Consider the following 25,836-nt stretch of genomic DNA (forward strand, 5'->3'; position numbering starts at 1 on the left):
ATGCTGGTTGCAACACAGAGGTCCACAAAAGAGAGATCAGAAAAGAAGAAATACATGGGGGTATGCAGCTGTGTGTCCAGGTGAGATACGAGAATGATAGTTGTGTTTCCTCTCAGAGTCCCAATATAGAAGAAGAAAACAACCACAGAGATAGCAAGCTCTAATCGGGGTTGATCTGAAAACCCCAGGAGGATGAAGTATGTTCCAGAACTTCCATTGCCTGTTTCCACTGCTTATGAAAGGCTAGATTATACCATGGTAAACAGAAATGGTGTCAGACTTAGGCAGAACTGTAAAATCTCTGCAGTTTGTCATGGGTGCTTAAACCTCGGTGCTTTGTGTGTTTTCTCTCATTGGGGTATCTCTCTTTTTGCCAAGTATTCAGAGAATGTAGTGCCTTAATATGTAATCATATTCAAAGTGGTTCTAAAAATAACATGATAAATGCAATCAGACTAAATTGTATAATAGTGAAAGAACTTAATATGCTATTCACCTGTGGTTCAATGTATCTTTCTTAATAACGTTATAAATCCAATGATCTAGTTTTAAGAGTGGGATGTATTTGGAGGAGTTGTTCCTCCTAGACACTATGATATTAGCATCACTAGACCCTGATTAGTGATAGCATTTCCCTTATGAAAGGGAGCTGGGAGTAAATTTTAAAACATATATATTCCTGGGATTAGCTCCACTATTTGGTAGGAAAACCTCTTTGCATGTGTCTGCCTGCAGTCATGGTAATTGTAATCACAGTCGAGCTCACCAGCCCTTTCCTTTCCCATTCCTTCTCCTCCTCCTCCTCCTTATTGGGTGGCACTGCTCTTCCTCCATCAGGCTTGGTGTTTCCGAGGACACTGCTTTTCTTCTGTATGTTTTTATGCCAGGAACTAAACAGCTTTCTTTTTTAAAAAATTAATTAATTTCTCTCCCATCCCCCGCACCCTGGTTGTCTGTTCTCTGTGTCTATTTGCTATGTCTTCTTTGTCAGCAGCACGGGAATCTGTGTTTCTTTTTGTTGACATGTGTGTGGCACCATTCCTGGGCAGGCTGCACTTTCTTTCCCATTGGGTGGCACTCCTTACGGAGCGCCCTCCTCCTTGCGCACATCAGCACTGTGCCTGGGCCAGCTCCATACGGGTCAAGGAGGCCCAGGGTTTGAACCACGGACCTCCCATGTGGTAGACGGACGCCCTAACCACTGGGCCAAGTCTGACGCCTGAACAGCTTTCTTATTATTAGCCCTTACTTACATGTACAGAGGTCATATATTGCTTTGGATACTTTTAAGGACTACTGTGTGCCTCACCACGTCAACAGCCTCATTAACTTGATGCACTTACACCCTAAACTAATTCCAGAACCATTTATTCACACAGCAACATAGCTGTCAGCTCCACCTACCTGGCCACTAGGCACAGTTAGCAAGGCACGCTATTCAAACAAAAGGCAACTCATTAAACAATCAGCGAGTTGATTTTCCCCATGGAATTCACACAAGCACATGCGTGGATCTTCTGGTAGCTTTAGAACTGTATAGGTAAAGCCATCACCTCACTTAGACTTTCAAATAATACAGATAAGGGATAAAAATAAATCAATCTTACTATTATTTCTGATATTGTAGCATACCGTCCACTAGATGGAATGGTTAATGACTGAATGATTTAAAAATTTTTTCAATCCAAGTAATTCCTGACCCAGAGTACATTGGAAAATAACTTGATTTGCTGAAGTTATAGTAAAATAAAGTGAAGGTAAACTAACTGTAGTATATTGTTTAAATGCAAATCTTGTATACTGACATTTTACTGAAATAATTTATTAGCTCTAGCAGCTTTGTTGTTGATTTTTCCAGACATTCTAGATATGTAATCATGTCATCTGCGAATCATGAAAGTTTTAATTCTTCCTTTCTATTTTGGATGCCTTTTATTTCTTCTTCTTGCCTGATGCTCTAGCTAGAACACCTAGCAATATATTGAACAACAGTGGTGGAAGTGGGCATTCTTGTTTAAATGCAAATATTATAGTATTATAATTGTAAAGAGTGGTCTGCTGCCAGTAATGTGAGATAGAGATGCGGTTTTACCAATAGAAAAATGCAAATTGAATTGCGTCCACTTTTTATGTAGTAGGATTTCAGTTAAGTCAAATATTGCTCTTAAGTGCCTAGAATGCCTAGGATCAAACCCAGAGTCACCACTTAGAAGCTCTGTGCCCTTGGGCAGTTAATTAACCTGCTCGTACCTAGGTTCTTTATGTGTTAAGTAAAGATAATAAGAGTCCCTTCTTCCAAGGGAGGCTGTGAAGAGCAGTATTTTTTTTTCTTTTTTTTTATTGACTTTGTAATAATATTACATTAAAAATATATATATATGAGGTCCCATTCAACCCCCCCACCCCCACCCCACCTCTCCCTCCCCAGCAACACTCATTCCCATCATCATGACACATCCATTGCATTTGGTAAGTTCATCTTTGGGCACCTCTGCACCTCATGGTCAATGGTCCACATCATGGCCCATACTCTCCCCCATTCCATCCAGTGGGCCCTGTGAGGATTTACAATGTCCGGTGATTACCTCTGAAGCACCATCCAGGGCAGCTCCATGTCCCAAAGACGCCTCCACCTCTCATCTCTTCCTGCCTTTCCCCATACCCATCAGCCACCATGTCCACTTTTCCCAATCCAATGCCACCTTTTCTATGTGGACATTGGATTGGTTGTGTCCATTGCACCTCCATGTCAAGAGGAGGCTCAGATTCCACATGGATGCTGGATGCAATCCTCCCACTTTCAGTTGTAATCACTCTAGGCTCCATGGTGTGGTGGTTGTCCTTCTTCAACTCCATCTTAGCTGAGTGTGGTGAGTCCAATAAATCAGATTGTAGGTGCTGGAGTCTGTTAAGGCTCAGGACCTGGCTATCACATTGTCAGTCCAGAGATTCAAATCCCCTAAATATATCTTAAACCCCAGCACTAACTGCAACTCCAGCACATTAGCATGAAAGTCTTACGAAGAGAGATCCCATCTGAGTCCAGATTCATCACACATAAACACCAGTTCCAAAGAGGGGCCATCTGACCTGGTAGTTAACCCCATCTGCCATAACCATAACTCCCATGGGTCTCTTTAGCCCTCAAAGGAACCAATACCTGGGGGTTGTATCTGCTTTATCTGTCTCTCAGACTCTGCTCAGTTGTGCATAAGGGCAATCCTTCTGAGAGCCTCCAGACTCTTTTTTAGAGACTCGTAGCCATATAAACTCATTTCTACCTTCCATTTCCCCCTTACATTAGGTCAAACAGCATTTTAAAGTCATGTTATTTTATGTAGACAGGGATATTCTGCTGATCCGCATTGAACCTTCCGTATAAGGTCATTTTCCAGTTGCATTTGTGAAAGCACTTGCACCATTCTTGGTTCCTATGATACTCTAAAAATTATAAACTGTATCCATCTACTTGCCATCCATTAGTAGTCTTTCTACTCTTATTCTCTTCATTTTTCACATGAGTGATTTTACCATGATTGCTCAGAGCCAAAATGGAGGCATTTTCTATAATTTTGAGTAAATGAAAAAAAAAAAAAGAGAAAGAAAGCATAAGCTAATTTACCCCCAAATCCCTACTAACACAATGGACTCTTTGAATTGATAAACCTCATTGGTGGAGATGACTCTATTTCCCCAGTTACCTTTATTAAAAAATGCGCTTGGCTTTTTGGATCATTATTTTTAGGATAATGTTGGGAATGAAAAGGCCATACAGTTTGAGGGTTGTAATGGACCTCAAAAGCCATGAGTCCAGCCTTCCACCTTGCATAGGAAATCACTCCACTGAATATCCACACAACTTGTATTTATATAACTTCAGAGACAGAAAATTCATCACACGTGTAGTAACCTCTTTAATCAGTGCCTTTTACTTACCTTTTATATTGAGCTCAAGGATGGTCCTTGTGACACCCAGGCACAGCTTCCTTTTCTTTACTCTGGAAATAACAGAGTAAATTTATTTTATATGGCTTCACTAAAAATGGTTTATTATAATATAAAACATGGACTGAAAAAGAAACCCCAAAAATAAAAGTACAGCGTAATGATTTTAGGTGAATATTCTTGCAAGTACGTCGCCTGCAGCTTCTCCAGGGCTCCATCTCAGTCCAACCTTTCCTGCCCCCAAAGTCTCCAGCACCAGAGTTTTCTATCACTCACCTCCCTGCAGTTTTTAAGTTAAATTACCTACATGTGGATCCCTAACACATTGTTTAGTTTGGCTTATGAAAGATTTTGCTTTGTCTTTTAAGTCTCTTTTAATATTATAATCTATTAACAAATATACTCTTAGAATTCCCTTCCTAGACTATGTAGAGTGTTGTTAACTGTCGCCAACACACATGAGCTTTAATTTTCATGCTTCTGGTTGATATATTTTGGACACACCATGTTTATCAAACACCTCCATGTAGTGAGATCAGAAGTGAACACAAGGGAAGTGGACTTGGCTCAACAGATAAAGCATCTGCCTACCACATGGGATGGCCACCATTCAAACCCAGGGCCTCCTTGACCCATGTGGAGCTGGCCCATGCACAGTGCTGATGCATGCAAGGAGCGCCCTGCCATGCAGGGGTATCCCCCGCATAGGGGACCCCCATGCACAAGGAGTGCATCCCATAAGGAGAGCCGCCCAGCACAAAAGAAAGTCTAGCCTGCCCAGGAGTGGTGCTGTACACACGAAGAGGTGAAAAGATGACACACACAAAAAAAGAGTCACAGATTACCCGTGCCCCTGACAAGAATAGAAGTGAATACAGAAGACACAGCCAATGGACACAGAGAACGGACAACTGGGGCAGGGGGAGGAGAGAGAAAATAAATAAAAGTAAATCTTCAGGTGGACAATGGGTATGGGGAAAGGCAGGAAGAGATGAGAGGTGGAGGCGTCTTTGGGACATGGAGCTGCCCTGGATGGTGCTTCAGAGGTAATCACCGGACATTGTAAATCCTCACAGGGCCCACTGGATGGAATGGGGGAGAGTATGGGCCATGATGTGGACCATTGTCTATGAGGTGCAGAGGTGCCCAAAGATGTACTTACCAAATCCAATGGATGTGTCATGATGATGGGAACGAGTGTTGTTGGGGGGGGGGAGAGGGGAGTGGGGGGGTGGGGTTGAATGGGACCTCACATATATATTTTTAATGTAATATTATTACAAAGTCAATTAAAAAAAAAAAGTAAATCTTCAAAAAAAAAAAAAAGAAGTGAGCAGGTGTGCTCCATTACTGAAAAAAAATCAGTGAACATCTAAAATTTGTGCACATTTTCTGAAATATATGTTAGCTATTTTTAGCAGTGAAACATATAACTGGCTCAATTTTATCTTTGTATCACAAAAGGCCCCTGATATTTTTTATTAGAAATGTTGCCAAGGAATTATTTTCTATGTGAATTACTATTGCAAACCCAAATATAGGGCTTTTCATTTACATTTTTTAAACAGTTTTTTCCATAGAGATAGATTGGATCTTAAATTTTAGATATTATTAATATTTTAATATAAAATGGATGTGAATTAAAAATGAAATTTAGAGTACTGGAGTTGAAGACAGAGTTAAAAAAGAGGCAGCTACATTTTAAATGAAACTCACTTATTCAGTTTCATGACATGGACTTCAATATTTTTCCATTTTATTTTCCTCAGGAAAATTTAATACAGATGAACCTAAGCACGTTTAAACCTAAATTGAATGGCATAGTAGTAATGAGAGAATACTAGGAACATTAAATCTTACTCTATATAGAATTTTGTAAAATATAAAAATATCTAAAATGGATCTCTTACTAATTATAAACAAAATGTGCACTGCTTTATCTGTACAGTGTCCAAGTGCAATAAGACAATATAAAAATAGTTAAGACCCTAGACTCTAGATTCAGACCATCTGTGGTTTTATTACAGCCACTTTCTCCTTGTATGAACTTGGGCAAGTAATTAGCTTCTCTCATTCTCAGTTTCCTCATCTGTAAAATCCTGATTCCAGTAGCATCTGCTTCACAGTACTGTTGTGAGTCCTAAACATAAAATATTTAGTGTGATTCTTGGCACATTGAATGCAGGCAGGAACTTTAAAATCCATTGACTGTTTTGGTTGAAATTTACTATGATCCTTACTCCTGAGAGAATATTAAAATATTAATATTTATTTATGTCTCACATACCTTTCATGTTTTCTCCTTCATGGTAGACTGAGCACTAGCCTACCTATGGTCTGACTTTTACTTCTTTTTTATTTTTTATTTTTATTTTTATTTTTTAACTTTATGGTACCTGGCACCATTTTTTATTAGCTTCTCAATCATCATCTGGAAAGAAAACATTCTAGAATAACATCATTAAAAACAGATCTGATATAGCACGTTCACTACTACGTATCATAAAGCAGGTACAAAATATTTCACATTCACAGAGGTATGATACAGCATTGTCCTACATCTATAATACTAGAGGATACAATTAAAAAAGGCATTATTTGAGACTTGATTCTACTTTTCCAGCAGAGGGCCCAACGGATGGTGTGACACAACTCTGGTAAAGACATTCACCTTCTTAGATAGGATTTTGTATAATTAATGGCACAGTTCTAAGGACATTGCTCTTCATGAACATCAGCTAAAAACTGTAAAAAACAAAAAGAAAAAACCAAACAAAATAAAAAAACACTGGATTCATACAAAGATGATGGAGTGGTGGCAAGCAGGATTCAGCCTAACTAGCATATTACCAAATCTGTCATGTTTGAATGGTGAGAGCTCCATGGAAGAAAGGATAGGCCAAGTATCAATTGAAAGCTTTGGGCCACAACCAAAACACAGCATCATTTCAAACAGAAGCAATAGCCAAACACTGCCCATTTGAAGTTATTCAAGGATGCAGACCTCAATATTTAATCATCTGTTCACTCATCCAGGAAGAAGGGGAGACCAGTCATTGCACTTTGATTGTGTTCAACTAAATCACCATGTTACAAAAATAGCAAGCTGCCAGAATAAAAATAAGGCTCCTCTATCCTGCACCAGTTATCTTCAGTTGTTCACCACCAAGCCAGTCTCTAGTTCTCTGAGGCAGCTTGGATTACTTATTTCATCTCATTGAGGTCATGTTGTATTTGTCCTTCAATACCTGGGTTGCTTCACTCAACAGAAGGTTCTCTAGATTCATCCATGTTATCACATGTGTTTGTACTGTAATTGTTCTTAAAGCTGAGTAGTATTCCATTGTATGTATATACCACATTTTATTTAGCCATTCATCTATTGATGGGCATTTGGGTTGATTGCAACTTTTGGCAATAGTGAACAATGCTGCTATGAACATTGGTGTGCATATATCAGTTTGTGTACTCATTTTCAGATCTTCGGGGTATATAGCCAGCAGTGGGATTGCTGGGTCATATGGCAAATCTATGGCTAGTTTTTAAAGAAACCACCAAACTGTCCTCCAGAATGGCTGGTTCCTTCTTCATTCCCACCAACAGTGGATGAGTGTTCCCATTCCTCCACATCTTCTCCAGCATTTGTAGTCTTCTGTTTTTTTTCATAGCTGCCAATCTTATGGGAGTAAGATGGTATGTCATTGTAGTTTTGATTTGCATTTCCCTAATAGCTAGAGATTTGGAGCTTTTTTTTCATGTGCTTTTTAGCCATTTGAATTTCTTCTTTGGAGAAGTGTATGTTTACATCTTTTTCCCATTTTTAAAATGGGCTGTTTGTCTTTTTATTTTCAATTATAGGAGTTCTTTATATATGCAGGATATAAGTCTCCTATCAGATATATGGTTAACAAATATTTTCACCCATTGTGTAGGCTCTCTCTTCACTTTCTTTTTTTTGTGCTTAAGTATTTTTTTGTCTTTATTTTTTTAATATTACATTAAAAAATATGAGGTTCCCATATACCCCACACCCCAATCACCCCACTCCTCTCCCCATAACAACAACCTCCTCCATCATCATGACACATTCATTGCCCTTGGTGGATACATCTTTTAGCACTGCTGCATCTTATGGTCAATTGTCCACACCATAGCCCACACTCTCCCACAGTCCACCCAGTGGGCCATGGGAGGACATACAATATCCGGTAACGGTACCTGCAGCACCACCCAGGACAACTCCAAGTCCCAAAAATGACCTCACATAACATCTCTTCCTCCCACTCCCTACCACCAGCAGCCACCATGGCCATTTTCTACACACCAATGCCACATTTTCATCGATTACTAATCACAATAGTTCATGAATAGAATATCAGTAAGTCCACTCTAATCCATACTCTATTCCTCCATCCTGTGGACCTTGGAATGGTTGTGTCCACTCCACATCTATATCAAGAGGGGGCTTAGATTCCACGTGGATGCTGGATGCAATCCTCCTGCTTTCAGTTGTAGGCACTCTTGGCTCCCTGGTGTGGTGGTTGACCTTCTTCAACTCCCTGTTAGCTGAAAGGGGTAAGTTCAATAAACCAGGGTGTAGGAGCTGAAGTCTGTTGAGACTCAGGGCCTGGCTATCACATGGTCAGTCCAGAGATTCAGGTCCCCTGGGTATATATTAAACCCCAGCACCAACTACAGTTGCAGTAAAAGTAACAGGAGAGGCTTGTGAACAAAGATCACATCTGAGTCCAGCTCCATCACACAGAAATGCAAACTCCAAAGTAGGGCCAACTGACAATGCACTGAACTCCATCTGCCATGACCATAGAACCTGTGGGTCTCTGTAGCCCTCAGAAGAACCAATACCTAGGGTTGTATCTACTTTATCTGTCTCTGGGACTCTGCTGAGGTGTGCATAAGGGCAACCCCTCTGATAACCTCCTGGCTCTTTTTGGAGACTCATAGCCATATCAACCTATTTGTCCTTTCCATTTCTCCCTTTTATTCAGATTGAAAAGCATTTTTAACTCCTGGTATTATATGTAGATTGACATATTCTGCTGGTCCGAGCTGACCCTTTTATTCAGGGTCATTTTCTAGTTACATCATCAGCTGGCACTTGGTAGTAATCCCTCAGTGCCAGGGAGGCTCATCCCCGAGAGTCTTTTCCCATGCTGGGGTGAAGACAACTCATTTATGTGCTGAGTTTGGCTTCAAGACTGGCCACATTTGAGCAACACCAAGGCTCTCAGGAGGTAACTCTTAGGCACCCTGCAGCTCTTGGCCTTTTCTTATTTCAGGTGCACAGGCTCACAAGCATAGTGATTAGTATCAAGGGCTCATTGTTGGACCTTCCTTTTTTTTTGGTCTTTGCCATTGCACTTGGGGGATTGTTGCTGTTCCTTTAGGGACTGTGATAGAGCTCCCCTGGCTAGGAACTCAGCACTCCCTCAGTTGTTGTTTTCAATTGTATCCACTATGAAAATATCCAACCATTTTTATGTACCCTGGATATATGCCCTGGAGAACTCCCTTCCAACCATGTGTCCCCTGTCAATAATATCCCACACCAGTATTCCTCATCTGCCATTGTTGAGCTTCTCTGTGATCCAAAACTTCTTCAGAAGTGAAGCCCAATATATTGCCAGGTTCCATTAATAGTAAAATGGAATATAGTGATGAGTTTAAAGGATATAGAATACATAATAATTTAGAAAAATTATGGTAAAAATAAATTGGGGTATCAAAAAATTTAAAAATGCAAAAGCTTTGTTTTTGATGTTTTGCCTTCCATCACTGCAGTAAGTGTTGCCCTGTATGCAAATTGGCAAGGCAACTACTTCCATCTTTTCCTCAGTGTCTAGGTCCTATGTTTTTCTTTTCTTTTTCCTAATTATTAAGCTTATCTTTACAAAATTTTAGATCACAGTAATTCATATATACAATATACAGTACTCCCACATATCCAACATAAAACCTTTTCCATTCCACAAGATTAATCTTTTTACATATTCTTACTATATTTACTGAAACTGATGTACAGATATTGAGACAATAGCTTTCAAACAAGGTCACAATTGGGTTTACATTGTGGTTTATATTTTAGACTACACAATTTTCTAAATTTTTAGTTATCTTATGTTTTACATTATGATTTACATTTTAGGCTATCAGCCCCTATATATTTTTGGTGTAATTTTACATGTCTTATATCCATTCTTGTGTACTCTTGTGGAACACATCTGCTGCCCCACAGTTACATTGGTTCAATCTATTCAGTACCTCTTTCCCTCCTCCCCTTAGGGCCCACAGTGACAGTCAAACTTCATTGCTTGAAGGGCCATGTTCAGAGATACTTGAAACAGTGTTGAGAGCTTGACATGCTCAACTGCCCTAATGCACTGGAGCCACCATTTCTCTTGAAAGATACAATTCCCTCTATTTGAGGGCATCAGTCCTCCCCAGGATGTGGGTATACCTTCACTCTCATTGTATGGGTCTCTATACAATGATATAACCCACAATGGCAAAATGAGCATTCACATATTCCCTAGGAGCATGTCCTGCATCAGATTATCCCCTTTAAGCATCTTAAACAGGTAACCCTCCTTATTATATTATTGAAAAAGTTTTCTCAGCATTATATTCTCAAACAAATACCTGACAATCTCCTATGTTTGTATGTTTCCCCACCCTCCTCCCAATTTCTTGGGCAATATTACCCATCCTCCCATCCCTAGCCCTCCTCAAGCCCACAAATCCCCACCCAACGGTAACCCTATGCCCCCATTTTATCCCTTCCTTGTACAAATACTTACCTCCAGCTTATCCTAGATTTCACCCATGTAGGTTTCAGCTTACATCCTTCCTCTACCCCCCAATTACCTTTAAGCCTATCATCCAGTCTCTAGCTTTCTGAGGCAGCATGGTTTAATTATCATATCATTGAGGTCATATAGTATTTGTCCTTCAATGCCTGGGTTGCTTCACTCAACAGAAGGTTCTCAAGATTCATCCATGTTATCACATGTGTTTGTAGTGTATTCATTCTCAAAGCTGAGTAGTATTGCATTGTAAGTATATACCACATTTTATTTATCCATTCATCTGTTGATGGGCATTTGGGTTGATTGCAACTTTTGGCAATAGTGAACAATGCTGCTATGAACATTGGTGTGCGTATATTGGTTTGTGTCCTTATTTTCATTTCTACTGGGTACATACCCAGCAGTGGGATTGCTGGGTCATATGGCAAATCTATGGCTAGTTTTTTGAGAAACCGCCAAACTGTCCTTCAGAATGGCTAAATCCTTCTGCATTCCCACCAGCAGTGGATGAGTGTTCCCATTCCTCCACATCTCCAGCATTTGTAGTCTTCTGTATTTTTCATAGCTGCCAATCTCATGGGAGTAAGAAGGTATCTCATTGTAGTTTTGATTTGCATTTCCCTAATAGCTAGAGATTTGGAGCATTTTTTCATGTGCTTTTAGCCATTTATATTTCTTTTGGAGAAGTGTCTGTTTAAATCTTTTTCCCATTTTTTAGTGGGTTGTTTGTCTTTTTGTTTTCAAGATATAGGAGTTCTTTATATATGCAGGTTATAAGTCTCCTGTCAGATATATGGTTATCAAATATTTTCTCCCATTGTGTAGGCCCTCTTTTCACTTTCCTGACAAATTCAGTTGAGGTGCAGTAGCCTTAATTTTGAGGAAGTCCCATTTATCTATATTTTCTTTTTCTGCTCGTGCTTTTGGTGTGAAGTTCATGAAGCCATTTCCTATTACAAGGTCTTGTAGATGTTTCCCTACACTGCTTTCCAAAGTCTTTATGGTCTTGGCTCTTATATTTAGGTCTTTGATCCATCTTGAGTTGATCTTTGTATAAGGTGTGAGATGGTTATCCTCTTTCATTCTTTTACATATGGATATACAGTTCTCCAGGCACCATTTGTTGAAGAGGCCATTCTCTCCCAGTTGAGAGTGTTTGGTGCTTTTATCAAATATTATATGACTGTATATATGAGGATCTGTATCAGAACTCTCAATTCGGTTCTATTGGTCTGTGTGTCTCTCCTTGTGCCAATACCATGCTGTTTTCACTACTGTAGCTTTGTAGTATGTTTTGAAGTCAGGTAGTGTGATTCGTACAATTTCGTTTTTCTTTTTCAATATGTCTTTGGCTATTTGGGGCCTCTTTTCTTTCCAAATAAATTTCATAGTTAGTTTTTCTAGTTCCTTAAAGAAGGCTGTGTCAATTTTTATTGGGACTGCATTGAATGTGTAGATCAGTTTTGGTAGGATAGACAACTTAATAATATTTAGTCTTCCTATCCATGAACAGGGAATATTCTTCCATTTATTTAGGTCTTCTTTGATTTCCTTGAACAGTCTTGTGTAGTTCTCTGTGTATAAGTTTTTTACACCTTTATTTAAATTTATTCCTAGGTATTTGATTTTTTTATTGACTATTGTAAATGGTATTTGTTTCTTGATTTCCTCCTGATCTTGCTCATTATTGGTGTACAGAAATGCTACTGATTTTTGCGCATTGATCTTATAACCTGCAACTTTACTAAACTCATTTATGAGTTCTAGAAGCTTTGTTGTAGACCTCTCAGGGTTTTCTATGTATAGGATCATGTCATCTGCAAATAATGAAATATTCACTTCTACCTTTCCAATTCAAATGCCTTTTATATCTGGTTCTTGCCTCAGTGCTCGAGAAAGTACTTCTAAGACAATGTTAAATAGAAGGGGATAGAGTGGGCATCGTGTCTTTTTCCTGATCTTAGAGGGAAAGATTTTAGGATTTCAGCATTGTAAATGATGTTGGCTGTGAGTTTTTCATATATACTCTTTATCATGTTCAGAAAATTTCCTTGTATTCCATCTTTTGCAGTGTTTTTACCAGGAAAGTGTCCTGGATTTTGTTAAATGCTTTTTCTGCATGTATTGATATAATTATGTGATTTTTTTCCCTTCAATCTGTTCATATGGTGTATTACATTGATTGATTTTCTTATGTTGAACCATCCTTGCATACCCGGAATGAATCCCACTTGGTCATGGTGTATAATTCTTTTAATGTGTTGTTGAATACAGTTAGCAAGTATTTTGTTGAAGGTTTTTGCATCTAGGTTCATTAGAGAAATTTGTCTGTAATTTTCCTTTCTTGTGGTGTATTTGTTTGGGTTTAGTACTAGGGTAATGTTGGCATCATAGAATGAGTTAGGTAACGTTCTTTCCGTTTCAATTTTTTGGAAGAGTTTCAGCAAGATCGACGTTAGTTCTTTCTGGAATATTTTGTAGAATTCACCTGTGAAGCCGTCTGGCCCTGGGTTCTTCTTAGTTGGGAGGTTTTTAATGACTGATTCTATCTCTTTACTTGTGATTGGTTTGTTGAGATCGTCAATTTCTTGTTTCATCAATATGGGTTGCTTATATGTTTCTAGGAATTTGTCCATTTCCTCTGAATTGTCATTTTTGTTGGAGTATAGTTTTTCAAAGTATCCTCTTATGATAGTCTTTATTTCTGTGGGGTTAGTGGTGATATCTCCTTTCTCATTTCTTATTTTGTGTATTTGCATCTTCTCTTTTTTTTCTTTGTTATTCTAGCTAAGGGTTTGTCAATTTTATTGACCTTCTCAAAGAACCAACACTTGGTTTTGTTTATCTTTTCAAGTGCTTCTTATTTTCTATTTCATTTAGTTCTGTTCGTATCGTTGTTCTTTCTTTCTTTCTTCTTCCTGTGGGATTACTTTGTTGTTTTTTTACTAATTCTTCCAAATATGCAGTTAGTTCTTCAATTTTTGCTCTTTCTTCTTTTTTGATGCATGAATTTATGGCTATAAATTTCACTCTCAATACTCCTTTTGCTGCATCCCATAAATTTTGGTATGTTGTGTTATCATTTTCATTAGTTTCAAGGTAGTTATTAATTTCTGTTGAGATTTCCTCTTTGACTCACTGTTTTTCTAAGAGTGTGCTGTTTAATTTCAATATCTTGGTGTGAAATCTGGGTCTCTAGCCCTTGCAGATTTTGAATTTCACTCCACTGTGGTCAGAGATATTATTTTGTATGATTTCGATTTTCTGAATTTATTGAGCCTTTCTTTGTGGCCTAGCTTATGGTCTATCTTGGAGAATAATCCATGTGCACTTGAGAAAAATGTATATTGTGCTTTATTCGGGTGTAATTATCTGTATATGTCTACTAAATCCAGCTCCTCTAATATACTGTTCAAAGTATTTGTTTCTTTATTGATTCTCTTTTGAGATGTTCTGTCCAAAGTTGATAGTTTTGTATTAAAATCTCCGACTATAATTGTAGATGCATCTATTCTTTCACTTTGTTTTTCCAGTGTTTGCCTCACGTATTTGGAGGCGCACTTGTTAGGAGCATAAATATTTATGATTGTTCATTCTTCTTGAAAGAGTATTCCTTTCAGTAATATGTAGTATCCATCTTTGTCTCTCACAGTTCTTTTGCATTTAAAGTTTATTTTGTCTGATATTAATATAGCTACTCCTGCCTTTTTCTGGTTATTGTTTGCTTGTAAGATTTTTTTCCAGTCATTCACTTTCAACCTCCATGAATCCCTGGGTCTAAGATGTGTTTCTTATAGACAGTATATAGATGGTTCATATTTCCTTATCCAATCTTCCAGCCTGAATCTTTTGACAGGTGAGTTTAATCCATTGACATTCAGTGTTATTACTTTCAAGGAATTATTTATGTTAGCTATATTTTATTTGGACTTGTGTTTGTCATATTTTGTTTATTTTCCTCCTCTTTTTGTCTTTTTTGTTGCTCTTACACTCTCCTCCAACTCTGTTCCTCCTGTTTTTTTCTTTCTTCCTGCAGAACTCCCTTCAGTAGTTATTGAAGGGCAGGGTTCTTGTTGGCATACTCTTTCAATTTCTGTTTATCTGTGAATATTTTGAACTCTCCATCATTTTTGAATGCTAGTTTAGCTGCGTAGAGTATTTGTGGTTGGAAAATTTTTTCTTTTAGTACCTTGACTATATCATACCCCTGACTTCTTGCCTCCATGGTATCAGATGAGAAATCAGCACTTAATCTTATGGAGCCTCCCTTGTATGTGATGATTCTCTTTTCTCTTGCTGCTTTTAGAATTTTCTCTTTGCCTTGAGCGTTAGATAATTTGACATGTATATGTTTTGGGGTGGGTCTGTTGGGATTTATAGTGTTTGGGGGTGCATTTTGCTTTCTGGACTTGTACTTCCATCTCTCTCAGTAGATTTGGGAAGTTTTCAGCCATTATTTCCTCCAACACCCCTTCTGTCCCCTTTCCCTTCTCTTCTCCTTCTGGGATGCCTATAATATGTATGTTTGTGCATTTTGCAGTCATTCAGGTCCCTAAGTCCTAGCTGTATTTTTTCTACCTTTTTATCGTTCAGTTCTACTATCTGTTTGATTTCAAATGTACTGTCTTCCATGTTGCTAATTCTCTCCTCTGCCTCTTCTAATCTGCTGCTATTTGCTGAGAGTGTATTTTTGATTTCTTGAATTGTGGTGTTCATCACCATCATATCTGTTATCTTTTTGCGTATGCCTGCAATTTCCTCTCCGAGTGTTTTCTTCGTATTGTTAATCTCTTTACTTCATTAAGTTGGTCTCTAATATTTGTTTTGAGATCTTTAGTTACTTGTCCAATGTTCTGCTTCTCTTCCTGGTTTTTCATTTGTTCTTTGGATTCCACCATGTTTTGCTGATTATTGTTTTGGTTTGTAGTTTTTTTCTTGCTGTCTGGTCATCATTTTATCTTGACGGGTTTAATCAGTTCCTTAGCTTCTTTGTCTAGTGTTGGGGATTAATTAGTTGTTGTTCATGTGTATGTGGTATGTCTTCTCTTTGTCACTTTGTTCTTCTCCTCTATTTTCTTGTTGCTGACTAAGTTAACTGTGAAGGAAAATATTAGGGCCAGCCAAAGCAAAATGAGTAAGAAAAGAAAACTTATAAAGTAGTATTGATAATAAATGTTAGCAAAGCAATAATGTGAGACCTAGGGGTATGGATATTAGACTCATGTAAGTTGTGTAGAGTTATAGCAGTAAGTAGAGTACCTATAATGAGACAGTCAACTGAATATGGGGAGGAATATAGTATGTATTAAAAGGCCAGTGTTTTAATGAGTGAGGGAATGATAAAAGAAAGACAATATGTGGAATGGATGGAACCAAGGTAAATATGGGGGCAAGAGAGGAGTTTTGTGAGAGTACACGAAGATGAATATAAAACATGTAATATCACACCAAAACCATATAGGGGACGACAGACTAATAATGTAAACCATAAGGCAAAACATAGGATAACTGAAAAATTTAGAAAACTGTACAACCTAAAGTATGGACCACATAGTAAGCACAGATGTCATCTTGTTTGAAAGCTATTGTCTCAGAATCTGTACATCAGTTTCAGGAAATATGATATGAACAAATTAAAAGATTTTTGCTGTGGAAGGGAAAAGGTTTTATGGTGAATCTGGGGAAGTACTGTATATTGTATATATGAATTTCGGTGATCTAAGACTCTTGTGAAGCTGACATTACGTTGGGATTCACTTTACAGGAAGTTTTGGATCACAGAGTGGTTCAACAATGGCAGCGGAGGAATACTGATATAGGATGTTATTGACAGGATATATATGGTTGACAGGGAGTTATACAGGGCATATGCCCAGGGTATATAGTAATGTCTAGATATACTCATAGTGGAAACAATTAAAAACAACAGCTGGGGGGGTACTGGGCCCCTGGCTGGGGGGTCACTGTCGTGGACCCTGGGGGAGCAGCGGCAGTCCCTCAGGTGCAACGGCAAGAACTAGGAAGGAAGGAGGGCCCAACAGTGGGCTTCTGATACTAATGGCTATGCTTTTGAGCCTATACACCTGCAATAAGAATAAGGCCTAGAGTAGCACTGTGCCTGGGAGTTTCCTCCTGACAGCCTTCATGTTACTCAAATGTGGCCACTCTCACAGCCAAACTCAGCATGTAGATGCAGTGCATTCCCCCCAGCGTGGGACATGACACCCAGGGATGAGCCTCCCTGGCACCGAGGGATCACTACCACATACCAGCTGAAGATGCAACTAGAAAAGGACCTTGAAGTAAAGGTTCACCACGGATCAGCAGAATATCCCTGTCTACATATAATAACATGACTTCAAAATGCTGTTTGACCTAATGTAAGGGGGAAATGGAAAGGAGAAATGAGAATATAGGGCTATGAGTCTCTAAAAAAGAGTCTGGAGGTTGTCAGAAGGAATGCCCTTATGCACAACTGAGCAGAGTCTGAGAGACAGATAAAGTAGATACAACCCCAGGTATTGGTTCTTTTGAGGAATAAAGAGACCCACGGGTTCTATGGTCATGGCAGATGGGGTTCACTGCCATGGCAGATGGCCCTTCTATGGAGCTGTTGTTTCTGCGTGATGGAATTGGACTCAGAGGGGATCTCTTTTCACAAGACTTGCATGCTACCTTATTGGAATTGTAGTTGGTACTGGGGTCTTAGATGTATTTAGGGGATTTGAATCTCTGGACTGATAATATGACACCCAGGCCCAGAGCCTCAACAGACTTCAGCTCCTACACTTTGATTTATTGGACTTACCCCACTTAGCTAACATCGAGTTGAAGAAGGCCAACCACCACACCATGGAGCTTAGAGTGTCTACAACTGAAAGCAGGAGGAGTACATCCAGTATCCATGTGGAATCTAAGCCCCCACTTGACATAGATGTGCAATGGACACAACCAATCCAGTGTCCACAGAGAAAATGTGGAATGGGTGTGGGAAGGGTAGCCATGGTGGCTGCTGGGTTTGGGGAATGGGAGGAAGAGATGAGATGTGGAGGCGTTTTCGGGACGAGGAGATGTCCTGGGTGGTGTTTCACAGACAATTACGGGACATTGTAGATCCCCCCAGGGCCCACTGGATGGAACGTGGGAGAGTGTGGGCTATGATGTGGACCATTGACTATGGGGTGGAGTGATGCTCAGAGATGTACTTACCAGGTGCAATGGATGCGTCACGATGATGGGAGAGAGTGTTGCTGTGGGGGGAGTGGGGGGTGGGGGCGGTGGGGTGGAATGGGACCTCATATTTTTTGAATGTAATTTGTAAAAATAAATAAATAATTAAAAAAAAAGAAAGACAATAATATCAAAAGTGTATAACTGACAGAAAACAGATGAAAGATATTAGAAATAAAATGTTAGACAATTTGGGGGTCAAAGAAAGGGAGGTAGAATATAAGAGAAACAGCAGATAATGGAGGATAGAAAGATGTGGGGGAAAGGGGATAGTGTAGGTGGCCAAATCAATACACACAGAAACGAGGAACTGGAGGATGAGGAAACACAGCAAGTGTGAAACACTCTTTGCAGCACCCATTATATAAAGAAAATAAAATAAAAAAGAAGAAAAAGAGAAAAGAAAAATAAAGAGAAGAGAAGGGGGGGGGCAAAGAACAGGGGGAACAAGCAAGAAAAAGAAAAAGAAAAAGAAAAAGAGAAAAAAACCTAAATAAATGAAAAAGAACCTTGGGGATGAAAGAGGAGACAATGCAATATTAGGAACCACGCAAAAAAAAAAAAAAAGAAAAAAGAAAAAAAAGAACCAATATTTCAAGTTAGAAATCCTCTTTGCAGTTAAATAATACACTTAGGGATCTGACCTTCCCCCTTTCTCCATTGCTCACTTCTCTCTCTCCCAGTGGAGCAGGAAAGGTGCCTGAGAGGTCTGGTAGGAGATTCAAGTAGGTCCTTGTTGAACCAACTCAACACAGAAGACTATGACTCTTTATTTCCAGTGTGAGAGCACCTACCCTCAACAGAACCCCAAAATATGTTACTGGAAGCTTCGATAGCACCGCCTACAGTCCGTTCCCCTTAGGTGTGCTAGGAGAGTTCTAATTGATTTTCTGACTCCACCTTCTCCCAGACCAAGTTTCCTATCCCAGGATGTTTAGGTAAATTAGGCTTTCTCAGCAGATTTGCCTCTCCTTTCTTCCCAGATGCTCCCCAATTCAGCTGGTACACTCCTCCAAGTTCAAGGGGAGAGAGAGAGAAAAAAAACCAACACAAAACGCCAAGGGCTAGGGTAATCAAGGACCTCAGACGGACCTCAGGGCACGGTGGATTTGGGGATGGGAAGTCCGTGATATTGCAGACTCAAGAGGTGTGAGTCTCTGGAGCATGGGCCACCAGGGTTTAGGGGACACAGATCTGGGAACCATGCATCCTGTTAACACAGGGCCTGGGAACACCGCAGCACAACAAAGCCTTCAGGGATCGCTGCTGCCAGGTGTCAGCCCTAGGCAGAGGGGTCCTGCCCACAACTTCTGACCTCTGTGTCAGAAATCCAAAATTCCACCTCTCCCAAGAATCTTTTCTGTCACTGCCTCACCAAATCAACATCCAGGCACTTCCTGCCCTGCAAGCCCCCAAAAACAGCTGCTCAGGGTTTGGGAGCACTGCAGCACAACAAAGATTTCAGGGATCGCTGGGGCCTGACCACCAGCCCTAGGGGGAGGGGTTCTGCCTACAACTTCTGACCTCTGTGTCAGAATCCTAAAATTCCACCTCTTGCAAGAATCTCTTCTTTCACTGTCTCACCAAATCGACATCCAGACACCTCCTGCCCTGCAAGCCCCCGAAACAGCCCACTCAGAGTTTGGGAACAGCCTAGAAACACTATTGATGTTTGCATATTAATCTTGTATCCTGCCTTATTGCTGAAATTATCTATAAGTCCTTTTAGTTTTGTTGTTGAATTTTGGGATTTTCTAAGTATAGGATCATATCATCAGTGAATAACAAAATTTTTAGTTCTTCCTTTCCTATTTGGATGCCTTTTATTTCTTTTTCTTGTTTAATTGCTCTAATTAGAACTTCTTGCACAATATTGAATAACAGTGGGGAGAGTGGGCATCCATGTCTTGTTCCTGATCTCTGTAGGAAAGATTTCAGGTTTTTACTATTAAGTACAATGTTAGCTGTGGGTTTTTCACATATGCACTTTATCGTATTGTGATAATTTCCTTCTATTCATGTCTTTCAGAGTGTTTTTTAACAAGAAATGATGTATTTTGTCAGATGCCTTTTCTGCATCAATTGAAATCATCATGTGATTTTTCCTCTTCAATTTATTAATGTGGCATATTATACTGATTGATTGTCTTATATTGAACCACCCTTGCAATTCCTGGTATAAAGCCTACTTGATCATGATTTTTTCATCCATATTCATTAAAGAAATGGTCTGTAATTTTCTTATTTCACAATATTTTTGTTTGGCTTTGGTATTACTGCACTGGGAACAGAACCTGAGACCTTTCATGTGAGAAGCAGGTGCTCAACTGCTTGAGCCACATCCACTCCCCTCTCCTATCTTTCCAAATTCAAATCTGCTGTTTTATGCCTCTATTGTATCTTTTTTAGTCTTTAATTCACTTTTAATGGTAGAAACCTACTTCAGTAGTAGTATTAAGCCACAACAGTAATGCCACATTGAAACAGCATTTAATAAAATGCATAAAGCTAATACATGCACTGCAATACTCTATATACAAACACAACAATGTAAATTCTTCTTCATGACTGAAGACAATGATTAGATATAAAACCAAGTTTAAAAAGAACATGCTATTTTTAAAATGCCATCACATATACAAAGCTGACTTTGTGGGGGGTGGGGTGGGTGGGAATCTTTGGAAAGCTACAGCTTTCAACAAGTTTTAAACCTGGGATTAAAATGTAATGGCTTACTGGAGGTCCAGGGTTCGATTCCCGAGGCCTCCTGGTGAAGGCAAGCTGGCCACCTGGAGTGCTGGCCTGAGTGGAGTGCAGCCCCGGGCACTAGTGCTGGCCCGCGCAGGAGTGCTGGCCTACATGGCAAGCTGGCATGCATGGAGAGCTGGTGCAGCAAGATGATGCACCGAAAAGAGACATCAAGGAGTATAGCAGTTTGATATGGTTATGAATTCCAAAAATAGATATTGGATTATGTTTATCATCTAGTCTGTACCTGGGCACAATTAAGTTATGATTAGGGCTTTGATTGGACCATGTCAATAAGTAAATAAAATGGTAGAATTTATTCCAATAAAATAATTTTTTTTAAAAAAGAATGGCGCCTGGGATCCAAGTTGCATATACAGTTGCTGAACAAGTCTTTTCACTACTGAGGCTGCTGTGCTGACGAATGGGCCCGTTTTGGGTCTGGGAGGCCACCCACTGCCTTCCAGGCCCCTCTAGTTCAGCCTGGAGCGTCACCTACCACCCAGGGCTTGCTGCAGAAGTTGTAGACGGAGTAGAGGGAGTTGACGGCAGGCAGCCCTCCGTACTGGAGGCCGATGACCAGGCTGCGATGGTCTTCGCCCAGGGCCATGCTATGGGCGTGCTGGCGCACCAGGACGAAGTCTGGCTTGAAGGACCTACCAAGAGAGGGGAGACAGCTGCGTTACTCACTGCACTGGCGTCTAGACAGGATGTGGCTGGTACAGCCCTGACCTGCTGCCGTTGCTGCCCCTAGGCAGCTCTGCGTTCAGCCTGGGGAGGGGTCGGAGATGTGCAGGAGGAGCGCCGGATGAAAAACACACAGGTACGCAATTACAAAACAAAAGGACTAACAACACCGTTCATTTTCTTGTTTGCTTTTTTTTTTTGTTGGATTATTTTCTAAATATTCTACAGCGAGTGTGTTATTTCATTTGCAATAAAGAAATTTATAAAAAAAAAATGTAATGGCTTAAACAACATTTTCTATTTCATGAAGGGAGAGGTTACAGTACCGGTCCCAAGAAAATCTAACATCCAAATCTTCCTTTAACGGATGTCTTTTAAAAGGGCAGAAAATACAGCTATTTATAAGAGATGTCCAAAACACAAGTAAAAACTACAATTTGTACTATGAAAAATGTGCAGCTTTTCAGTTATAAAACTAGTTGAACACTGCTTTATAAGACAATTGGGAAAACAGAGACTGTAGAAAAATATTCCAGCACTTGAGTTATATGTGGTAGCAGCACTTAAGTCCATGGAAGCTGTGGTCATTAAAATGACAGCTGATTATACTTGCCTAAAGAAAAGCCATTTTAACATAAAGTCTACTACTTCCACGTGTTACACAAATATTAAACAAACTTGAACATTACCTGGAAAATGAGTGATAAATGTTGCTGAGGTTTTTTCTTTCTTTTTTTTCTGTGTTGTATGCATAAATACTGAGACACCAAAATTATAGGCTTCTTAACTGATAAGCAGAGCTGGGCATTACAAAAAATTCTCATACCTTTCTTTCTCTCCCCCACAAGATCTATATATTTTTTAAACACACAGTTTAATTATTTTTAGACTGCTGTTAAGATAAATAGCTCCAAGGAAAAATGTTTATCTTAAGGATTCCTATATATCCAACTACATATATACTAAGCTGTTCTGCTGGGGTAGCCACATAAGGAGCCAAGAAATTATAAGGGCTCTAGGTGTATCTAGTGCTTTCACTTTAGGGGGAAAAAGTACTAATCCTGTGGGGAAATTTCCACCAGAACTGTCTTGCTCTGAGCCTGTCCTCTGGCTCTAGCATTGGATCCAACTGTTTGTGGATCCAAGTTTCAGGACCAATCAGATTGGAGTCTGGAAGCTTGTTGCCCACTTTGCAGTGTGAATTGCCTTGTCTACTTTAATACCTCTGTGCTAAGCCATGTAAGTGTTATCTTCTCAGAGTCACTTTTCTTGGTGGGTGGAGGGGGTGGGAAAGGGAGAGAAGGCAGTACCCTTTAGATCCTGGAAACATCTCAGCTGGTAGAACACAGATGACCCCACACATGCTTCCATTGTTCCAACTTTCGTTCCCTAGATTGTGAGGCATTTTTGAAAATGTCTAAACTTTGTGATTTTTAAAATACCAGCCCCCAATAGAGACAGAGCTGGTTTGGTCTTTGTGAGCAGGGTTCTGGGCCTCCTCATTGTGTGCCTCCTCCCAGCGTGCACTTCTGCATGTCCAGCCACCCTGGGGTCCTTTGGCAGCCTTGTGCATGTGCAGATTTATAGGCTTCAATGCCTGAATGAATGTACATGTGTTTATATCTTCCATATGTATACAGTGAATATAGTGTGCATATGTGTATACAGATTTATATTATGTATACAAACCTGTGGCCACATATCCAAACTTTCCATGTTTTGAAGAGTCTATGATAGAGTTGTTAATGTAAATTGATGGATGTTCCAAGGTCCCTCAGCTGGGGAGATTAGTTGATGATTTTCTTAACTCCGTTTTCCTTTGGGTGAGCCAGGCTGGGAAGGCCCATGAGACCAGGTAAAAGGTGAATCTCCACTCTGTGTTGGGAAAAATCCCAAACAGAAAAGGTTCTGACAGGGTGAACTTTCTCTAATCTCTAGTATTAGAGATTAGGGCCAGGAAGCTGGAAAGCATTTTATTCTAATGTCCAAAACTCTAGGTGGTGATTTTCAATCTCCTTTTCACACAGCTGCTTATGGCTTAACTGGAAGGAAGTTGGTAGTTAAAGCCATTGCCCCCCAAGTCCCTGGGAGCCATGCCCAATGGTCCATGTAATAGGCCTGACTCCCACAAGTGGCAGCAATTTTCTGCTTTTCCTCTGGTCAGTCAACAAGAGGTGAGTACTGTCCTGTTGACAAAGCAAATAAAAATTCTTGCCTAATACCAGCTGAAAAGGAAAACAAGCTACCAAATATTCTTAAAACTAAGCATGATGTTGATAAGGTTTTTGTGTCATGTAAGCTACAAATCTCTTAAATTACTATTGTAAATGTCAGCATGTGAATGGAATCCACTGTCTTCACGCCTTTCTCTATATTATGATTTAAAATTTTTGCATAAAAATGGAATTTAATATGGTTATGTGTGCCCTTTAAGCTGCAGATGCCAAATTTTCCTTGTCCAGACCTATTGCATCAATTCCCCTGCCCTTAATCAGACTTTAAACTGAGAACTGCCACTCAGGAGACAGTGCTCAGCATAGCAGCAGCTACTACTGGGCTGGTACAGAGGGGCCAGGCTGGCTGGAGCGTTGAAAGCTGCCTGCTGAAAGCAGCATTGGATAACTGCAAACACAGAAAGACACAGGCTGCTTTTTTCTTTTTCTTTTCTTTCCTTTTTTAAAAATATAAGCTTTTGAAATATTTGAAAACACTTGATGAGACCACAGTACTCAGTGCCTTTTGTGAGATGGTAGGTTCCCTTAGCCTTCAGCTTCCCCTATTTTTTTTATGAAAAGAAAGTTTCTATTTCACTGGCCTTGTCCAAGTGGTGATTGTTGGTCTTTCACAATATTCCTGTCATGACAATCACACTATTGAAGGTGGCTCTCCAGTTAAAGTACAAATGAAAACTTGATGGTCTCTAAATGAATCCTGAAAATAAACATTTTTCCTTGGAGCTATTTATCTAATATATTTTTAATCTCATCTGTTGTGTCTTTCATTCTCATAAGCCCTGTTCCTCTTTTTGTGTGTGCAGGTTTTCATCTTAATATCCTTTATCTCTTTGGTCATATTTTCCCTCTTCTCCTTAAATTGATTGAGGAGGTTTGTGTGATCATCCTTTAGTATTTGTTAAATCCTGAGTCTTATCTGGATTCTTGGCTTGTTCCTTTGACTGGGCCATATCTTCCTGTGTCTTACTGTGGGTGATTTTATCTTTTCTTGATACCTTGGTATCTGTTTATGTTGATGATTTTGCTCTGTTGATCAGTTTCTCTATCTTGCCTAGTGGTTTTATTTAACAGCTCTTCTTTGATTTTTAGTTTAATTTTACTGAAACCTTATTTTTGTTCTGTTTCAGAAATCAAAACTGTGGCAGGGAGCCCCTCACAGGGCCCGACCAGGTCTTCCGTGCCTGGGAAAGACTCAGGAGAGCCTACAGGGGCATCAACTCATGGTTTTCCCTTTGGCTTTTCCATGTCCATATCCCCGGTCCCTCATGGGCAATGCATGAGGCACTTTCCTGGCCTGTGGGGCCCCCAAAGTGGCTCCCTTGGACTACTTCTATGCCTTCTTCCTTATTTTGCAAGAGAGCTGCACCCAGCCAGAGCTACTCTGATACCATCTTGTTCACCAGGTGTAGAGTTCTTCTCAATAAACCACTTTCTTTGCTGATCCATAAGAAGCAACTCCTCATCCATAAAGTTTTTTATAATTTTAAAAAAGTTATTAAATTATACGACTTATACATAAACATATGTAAACAATAAGTGTATAATAATAGCTGTGAACTTAAAAACAAATATATATAACATCATACAGGACTCTCATACGTCACCCTACCACCAATACCTTGCATTGTTGCGAAACATTTTTAACTAATGATGAAAGAGCATCCTCAAAATATTACTAGTAACCAAAGGATCTTACATTTAGTGTATATTTCCCCCCAAACCACCCTATTATTATTTTTATATCATTTATACCTGAATATACACAAATAATTAGTGTTTATTAAAAGTTGTAAACTTACAAAGCAAACATGCCTAACATCATACAGGGGTCCCATACATCAACCCAGCACCAATACCTTGCAATGTTGTGGGACATATGTTACAAATTATGAAAGAATATCACCAAAATCTTACTACTAATTACAGTCCTTATCTTACATTTGGTGTATTCCCCCCAAACCCACCTTATCATTATTTTAAAAGTATATTTTTATTACAGAAATTGTGAACATACAATACAACCACGCCCATGTGCAGAATTCCAGTACAATACCCCTCCAGCAACACACCACACTGTGGTGGAACATTTTATACAGACCATGAGACAATTTATCAGACTATCACCACCAACCATGGTACACTCTGCACACGTGGCACACTCCTTC

General features: G+C 39.5%; 1 long non-coding RNA gene across 1 annotated transcript; it reads left to right on the forward strand.

Moving 5' to 3' along the window:
* Positions 1–25,108, forward strand: LOC139437325 (uncharacterized). Its single transcript, XR_011647088.1, has 3 exons — positions 1–80; positions 23,465–23,611; positions 24,799–25,108. It is a non-coding gene; the product is annotated as an uncharacterized lncRNA (long non-coding RNA).
* The last annotated feature ends 728 nt before the right edge of the window (positions 25,109–25,836 follow it).

Source organism: Dasypus novemcinctus, chromosome 22, assembly GCF_030445035.2.
Source record: "Dasypus novemcinctus isolate mDasNov1 chromosome 22, mDasNov1.1.hap2, whole genome shotgun sequence".
Lineage (NCBI taxonomy): Eukaryota > Metazoa > Chordata > Mammalia > Cingulata > Dasypodidae > Dasypus > Dasypus novemcinctus.